The sequence below is a fragment of the Melampsora larici-populina genome, assembly GCF_000204055.1.
Source record: "Melampsora larici-populina 98AG31 unplaced genomic scaffold MELLAscaffold_9, whole genome shotgun sequence".
NCBI lineage: Eukaryota > Fungi > Basidiomycota > Pucciniomycetes > Pucciniales > Melampsoraceae > Melampsora > Melampsora laricis-populina.
Genome location: NW_006768773.1, coordinates 765,371 through 773,119, shown reverse-complemented (window position 1 = coordinate 773,119; position 7,749 = coordinate 765,371).

The following is a 7,749-nucleotide window of genomic DNA, read 5'->3' as shown; positions in this document are numbered from 1 at the left end:
GATTGTCTGTGCCATCTCCTCTAGTTATTGGGAAGTTGAGAGGTTCTGTAAGAATCATTCCTCCTAATATTGATTATAAATCAAATCACTTACCGACTTTTCCTTTGTCTTGATCTTCTGCAAAAATCCGTAGAGACACTTGCCCGAAAATTCAGAAACACCCAACAATGGCCCTCACCACACCATTTGACTTCCTGAATGAATAGTGTAATGGTGATTCAGTTTGATCTTGCATCCTTCATCAATCTTGTATGATTTCAATGTATATTCAAAGTAAGCTTGCTTGAATCTTTCTGGACCGTCTTTCTTGAACTTCCTTGCAGCTACAATGTGAGTACTCTCAACAAGTACAACAAAGTTGTGCAACAACTTGTTTAGCTTTGATCATTTTTTGACAAAGGCGGGGTAATCTCCAATTAGAACATCAAGTGCCACAAGTGGTAGGTGTGTTGCAAATAACACATGCCATTCACTGGCCTTGAGCTTTCCGTTTGCTGCAGTACCAAGTCCTGACAGAATCCTGGTTACACCCCTTGGGACCTTGACTTAATTCAAATTTTGACAAATGACACTGATAATATCATCTGAAAGCCAACCTTCACCATCCTCGAGCGCTTTGACATCTACCTCAAAAGTCTTGTTGTCCAATGTAAGTGTATCATGTTTCACCAGGGACCTTCCATAAAAAGCAGAAGTGAGTTGCGAGAACTCCCTCAAATCAGTTGTGCATGATGCCAAGTACAAAAAGTATTTCATCAACTATAGGTTGGGGGATATGACTAATAGTGTTCATGTTGGGTTGATCAGGAGCCTGGACCATACCTTCCAGGAAGGTGTGCTTCATCTGTTTCCAAGCCTGAGGTGGTAGATTTAAGAACTGCAATGATAATACCCCAATCAAGACTTGTCTTCCTGGTGTCTTCTTTCCCAAGGGGTTGAACCACTCTGTGAATAACAAAAAACCAATTGTAAGGGACATGCCAGGAAGATGTTGTATTGTTGGTGAAGAGTTTTTTGGCTGCTACACTTTGATTGTAATCATAAACTTCATCACCATTATCCAAGCTACATATTTCACTCCAACTATCAATAGAGTCCTCAATGTATGTAATTGATAATAACCAGGTCAACCATTCCTGAAATTCTTGAATAATGAAAGTGGAGAGGGGCTTTCTGGACAGTTGTTTGACAGGAGGATGGATTTGTTTTTCAGAAAGCCAAGTGATGGTCAGAAGTTTGGGTATGTTGTGACTAGTAAAGAGGTTGGTGCCAGAGCAATCTTTATCTGATGGGAATTCTTGATATGTAGCCACATTCAGCTGGGGCAACCTCGGGCTTGTAGAGAGTGTAGCACTTGATACAGCATATAAATTGTTCAAGAGTTGCTTTGATATTCAGCTGATTTATCATTGTTCTTACGTCTTTTGGAACCAGGCTTGCCAATTCTTTGTTGAGGTTGATGTGTGTACAAAGTTGAGCAATTCACATAACATAATCTTGAGCTTTTTGGCAGTTATTGCGACTCATTCTGCATTCCAGGAAAACCCAGCAAAATACATTATAAAATCTAGACAACAAAAAGTATTTTGTTTATTAGATTTGAACAATAGATTTCATTGAAAGTTGTAACTTACAGACTAGTTTGAACACAGTTGGGTCATCTGGGCCAACAATATAATTGGAACTTGAATTGGAATCAGAAGAAGCTTTCTCTGGTCCAGCATCTTTGATGCTTGCCTTTGAGAGAAAATCCTTGACTAATGCCTTAAGAATTGGTGTGTTTTCTGAACTGGTGGCCATCCTTCTTTGATGATTCCTTTCTGTTCCTGAATGAATCCATAATCCCACCACTTCTTTACCAGATGAGTTGGTATGCTTTCTTTTAATACACTGAGGGCAAGTGCAAAGCACTAGTTCCGCCATGCTTGAACAGACAGAGGTTTTGTCGATCGATTGAGGCAGATGATTGATCAATTTATGGATCCAAGTTGAGTATTGATCAGAGTTGATTGTTGATTGAAGTTGATCAGAAACTGGAGTGAATGATTCCTCAGTTTGATTATTGGTTTGAGTTGAGTATTGATCTGTCTTGAAATGTGATGAAGGAAAACATTGAGGTGAGAAAAAGATGGAAAAGTTGTATAGTCGCTAGTGCCGAGAAGCGTAAAATGTTGGACCGGGTATTTACGCAGAACCCCACTTCAACCCAAGTTTTTCTTATGTTGCGGAAACCAAGTAAAACAAGAAGTTGGAATCTTCACTTTTCAGCAAGATATCTGGATTGCCACTGATGCCAGGATTCCAATGGTACCCTTGGCTCCCAGATTTGATGAGGTTTGTGGCTTGGCATCAATTTTTCAGACAAAAATTTGCTGGTCCGACATTTCACGCTTCTCAACACTAGCGACTATAGGTGTTGCAAAGATATGGTGGATCAAAGAGCTTGACAGGCAGGGTGACACTACAGGTTATGCTTCAGACAGTGGTGTACTGCACCCGGTGACACTTCACGTGAAGCTCAGTGACAGGACCCTGGAAAGTGCCGAGTGATCATACCAACAAAACAATGGTTTTGGATACCATCACCTTGTGAAACCATCTAGCAGGGTATCAGACCAGTGACATGTGCAAAAGATGCGCACAGATACGGGCTATCAGATGACACACATCTGAGACTCCCAACATGTCTGATGGCTGTGCAAATGTGCATTTTCTAACTTTTTTCCCTGAGGCTCATGTAGTATTCATACAATGTTGGGCCAGCCACCTACATGTGTATATCTTGGGTATTACACATGGTACATAATAAGAAGTATATGTAATCAATGGCCCTGGGTCAGGGGCATCCTTTGGAACTCAAGACATTTAGGGGATACAAAGTTGAATCCCGGGCACGTGCCCGGGCATGTGCCCAGAAGTCCAGATCCCGTTTTTGGCGGTAAATTTGGATTTTGGACTTCCGGGCACATGTCCGGGCACGTCTCCAACTTTGAACGCTCTGGAAGCCAGATATCCAGCCTCATCCAGCAGGTTACTCACCTGTTCCATCTTCAACCGCTTATTTCTATCGGATGCCTCGATTTACTCGAAAACTTGACCTGAGAAGGTCCATTCAAGTAGCCCGACATTCAAGAAAACCCGTTATTCACAACAAATTGCCCTTGCTTGCAACCTTTGAACTCGATATTGCCGGATTCCAGTTTTTTTTTTCGAATGATTCACGCTTTAAAAAGCTTTCGCGAAGCTGTTACGGACGACGATCAAAAGAAGGCGGTTCTCATGAATCTTATCGGCCTTCTCGAGTTGCTACCAGCCTTTGATCGAAGCTACAACCTCCTTCGATTGGGTTATCAACTGCGCCGACGTGCCACTTCAGATCTGGCGATTCTTGACGAAGCTCTCACAGTCTTAAATCAAAAACGGTTCTTCTTGAAAAGGATCTCCCGTGGGCGGAAGGAATTGCGAAATGCTTGGTTTTCCCAAGTCCTGATAGAAGGTGGTGACAGTTTCATCAAGCTAGTGAGTCCAGGGTTATAAAAACGTCTTTTCATTTTCACGTACTTAGCCTGGACTGTTGGTAGGCCCAAATGTCAAAGACAGCTTTCAACAATCTGATCGATTTGATTGAAGACAATCCTGTCTTCCACAACAGCTCACACATGAAGCAAGCGCCTGTTTGGTGGCAGGCGTTAGTCGGGCTGGCAAATTTAGGAACGGCTGGTAACGGTGGAGAACATTTCCATTTGGCGAGAATGTTCAATTGTTCAGGTTCGTTTCTATTTTCAAAAGATGATTTAAAGTTAATGATTTTGATTTGAACACGTTTCAAAGAAGGGAGCATTCAAAACTGGACAACTCGAATCATCCTTGCCATACTCGACTTGAAAGACAAATACATGTGCTGGCCTTCTCGTCAAGAACGTTTGGCTTTGAAAGAACAAACTAGCTCCATGTCATTCTTCAAAGACTGTATAGGCTTTGTCGACGGCACTTTAATTCCCTTGGCGACTGCACCTCGTGAAACTCCAGAAGACTACTGGACACGAAAGATGTTCTATGCATTCAACATCATGCTTGTATGCGACATTCATCGCCGCGTCACTTATTACGAATTGGGCTGGTGTGGTAGTGTACATGACCAAAGGGTTTTCCGGTCTTCAGAGGTGAGTACTATCTGATCAATAATGTAACTTAAATAAATAAGTTAATAGTTTTTTTGGGGGGTTACATTAAGCTTTTTGAAAACCCAGACGCATATTTTGATGAAGGAGAATATCTCCTGGCGGACTCCGGTTACACGGTCTCAGATGTCGTTATACCTTGCCTCAAGCGGTGTAGAGGTCACAGCCTGCGGCCCATTGAAGATGCTTTCAACAAAGCAATCAGTGCTTTACGAGTGATTATTGAACATTGTAATGGAATGTTGAAGGGACGATTTCAATCTCTGAAGGAGCTGCGATTGGTAATCACTGATGCTTTATCTGCCTCACGAGCTAACCAATGGATTGAAGCTTGTTTAATCTTACACAATTTTCTCATTTCAATCAAAGAATCGTGGTCTGGGGTGTTTGGAAGTATAAGTTCAGGTCTTGAGGGAGGAGCAAGGGCTCAACAAGCCCCTCCAAATGCTCCCAATTTTGAAGATGATGATCGCTTTTTAAGAACTGATCGCAATCCATCTAGAAGGGATCAACTTTTTGCTGATTTTGTAGCTACATGGAATATTGATTAATTACAAAGAATGATGAGTTTACAATGCAATCTAGTTAATATGTTCTGGAATTTTTGGAAATTCATTTTCCCTTTGGTGATATATGTTATCGAAATGAGAGTTTGTCACCAATCAATCGATTGGTGACAAGGTGACGTTTGATTGATTGGAGATCTCTCTTTGGATATCATCGAGTGGTTTAAAAAAGAGCAAAACTGTGTATCATTTTCATTTGGAAACTTTGTAAACTAAATACGAAAAGTTTAGAAATTTTCAATACAATATCATATCACTAATCAAGAAGTTTAACAAATTGATTGGTAAAACTATTCAAAAAGAATCAGGATTATATTTTTTTTAATCTGTTTTATTTGTCTTTTTTTTTAAAATATTTTTTTTAAATTGTAAAACTCTTCAAAACCATTCAGGAATATAATTTGTTTTTAATTTTTTGATCTGATCTGTGGAATATTTTTAAATGTATATTTCATAATCTTCACTTTGTAACTTTTGGAAAACAGCCTTGGTTTGGGTACGATAAGCTGAATTGATCTAATGGTTAACATATCAGAAAAAGAACTCGGACACATGATCAGAATGTGTTATACTCCTACGCAACAAATATAATACACTAACCTTCACCTCATTGAGTTGAACTCGTACTTGAATGCATCATGGCCTGCGCTTGTTGAGCCGCCATCATAGCATCGTGGATACTGAGATTATGGTCTTTCATTAACACACTGATTAGTTGAGCGTTCCTAGCCACTTGTTGATGTTCCAACTCAGCTTTCAAATGCATCATTTCAAGTTCGTGCTTCTCCTTTCGTGAATTTAAATCAAACTTTTCACTACTTAATTTGACATCAGCCAATTCGATTTCGATTGTTGATTTTTTTTGGATTTGATCTTGAGTTAAGCCGGGTTGTGTCGATTGTTGACCAAAGATAGATGTATTCATATTAACAGCAAGTTGAGCCAAGCGATCCATAGTTTTCCCATGCGAGATAAGAGCCTCACGCTCAATCACATTGCTGGTTGAATCAGCTTGAGCTGAGGTTGATCCAAAAGTACGTCCTTCCATAACACCCTGAAATGAAGAGGCCGAACCAGAAAGATGTCTTCGCTTGCTCATAGTAGATTGGGTTGATGAATCAATCGAATTTTTGGACGAAGTCCGTTTGAGTGATCTGGAAGACATGGGAAGTCAATTTTGGATTTGAGAAGATTGGGAAGGTCTAATCGGTGTGTAAATATCATTATCATTTTGAGAGTAATCAATATCATCATTCATAACTCTCCTGAGGTCGTCCATGGTAATATCTTCTGATTGAGAGTTGATTTCATCATTGATAACGTTAGAATCATTATGTAAGTTTGAGTTGATTGAGTCATCCACTAGATTGTGGGTCGAGCGGTTCTGTTCCAATTCATAAGCTACATTTGAATTGATGGAGTGCTCCCTCGCATCACGGCCGTCTTCATCTTCACTTTGAATATCTTGAGTCGTGGCAGGTAAACTACGGGCCACAGCCAGTCTGACATTACCGTGTCGTGTCGCAAATACAGGCTCGAGTTCAAAAAAATATTTACATCGCTTCAAGACAGGTGCTAATCATTTCCGAGGGGAGTAATCAGAGAGAGAACTGAAGCAAATGTAAACTTAAAGCCAGTTTGCTTACCAACTGCTGCCCTCTCCAATTTAAGCCACTTGGGATGATCATCACCCCAACCTTTGGCATTCTTAACTTCCTGTGCAGTCTTCCAACTCCCCGAACCAGTCCGGTTACGTTCCCCGTTAGCTTTTCGCCAAGCCTCCTCTAATCGGCCAATCTTTAAACAAAAGCAACGTAAGGCAAGTTATACTTAAAATTAGAAATGATGAAAGTCAAAATCCTTGAATATCACATGAACACATACCTTTTTTCGGATGGTGTTTGCATCACGCCACGTAATTCCATTTTCAATCATGTATTTTTCGATCTCTTCGGCCACAGCTCGTTTTTCGGACTTGTATCTTTGAATCGACCAAAATTATGTTCATCGGTAAGCCAGTTGAGCAATAAGTACATCAAAGTTTTCCCCTCCCCATTATCATCACGTTCCCATTGAATAGTTGTCTTGTTACCTTTGGCATCTTCGTCTTGAGAAGTCTCGGTGTCGCTTTTTGATTTTTTCGATTTCTTTGATTTTGATCGTGAGTTACGTTTTCCCTTGGACTTTCCAGGCGAGCAAGGTTTGGCTGGTGCTGATTTTGATTTACGAGGCATCTTAGTTTTGGTGGATTTATTACTTAGTGAGGTACCCGAACCAGTTGTTTGAGCAAGTTGGATTGCTCCCGTAAGTACTTGACTGAGAGCCGATGGATGGATTTGTAGATGATTAGAGGTCGGATCCGGTTCAGAAGAGGGTTCAGTCGAATTGAACGGATCCGACTGTAATTCTTGTGAAGATGACATGAATTGAACCTTGTGTGAGGATGTAGTCTGCGTGGTTTGAGGGGATGGAAGGAGTATGAAGATGAAGATTTGAATGGGGGTGGGGATTCTGGGAATTCTGGCCAGCAAACTGGGTCTCGAAGTTGGGAAAAGAACATTTGCCCAGATTTCAGCTTGGGTCCGGGCTTCTGGACTTCTGGGCACATGCCCGGGCACGTGCCCGGGATTCAACTTTGTATCCCCTAATTGTCTCAACCTACCTGTACACAAGAAAAACCCCAATCAAAGTGCGGTCGGGCCGGTATGACAACTTGTCAGTATGATCACTCAGCGCTTTCCGGGGTCAGTCAGTGACGCTTCATGTGAGGCTCCCCCCCCCCGGAGCGTGCGCATGACGCTACATGCGGAGCGTCGCTGCCTCGCCCGGGGTGTAGCCTGATTCGATATCGGGCCTGTCAAAAAGTTGCCCCGTAGTGTAGAGCCTACAAGCCCCGGTTCAGTGTTCGAACCCTGGGTAAGCCGCTCTTTTTGGCCCAGGCGTCGAGGTTCCGGAACCCGCTCGGGGGTCGGATGGCCAGTTTTAATTGAGAAAACTCCATT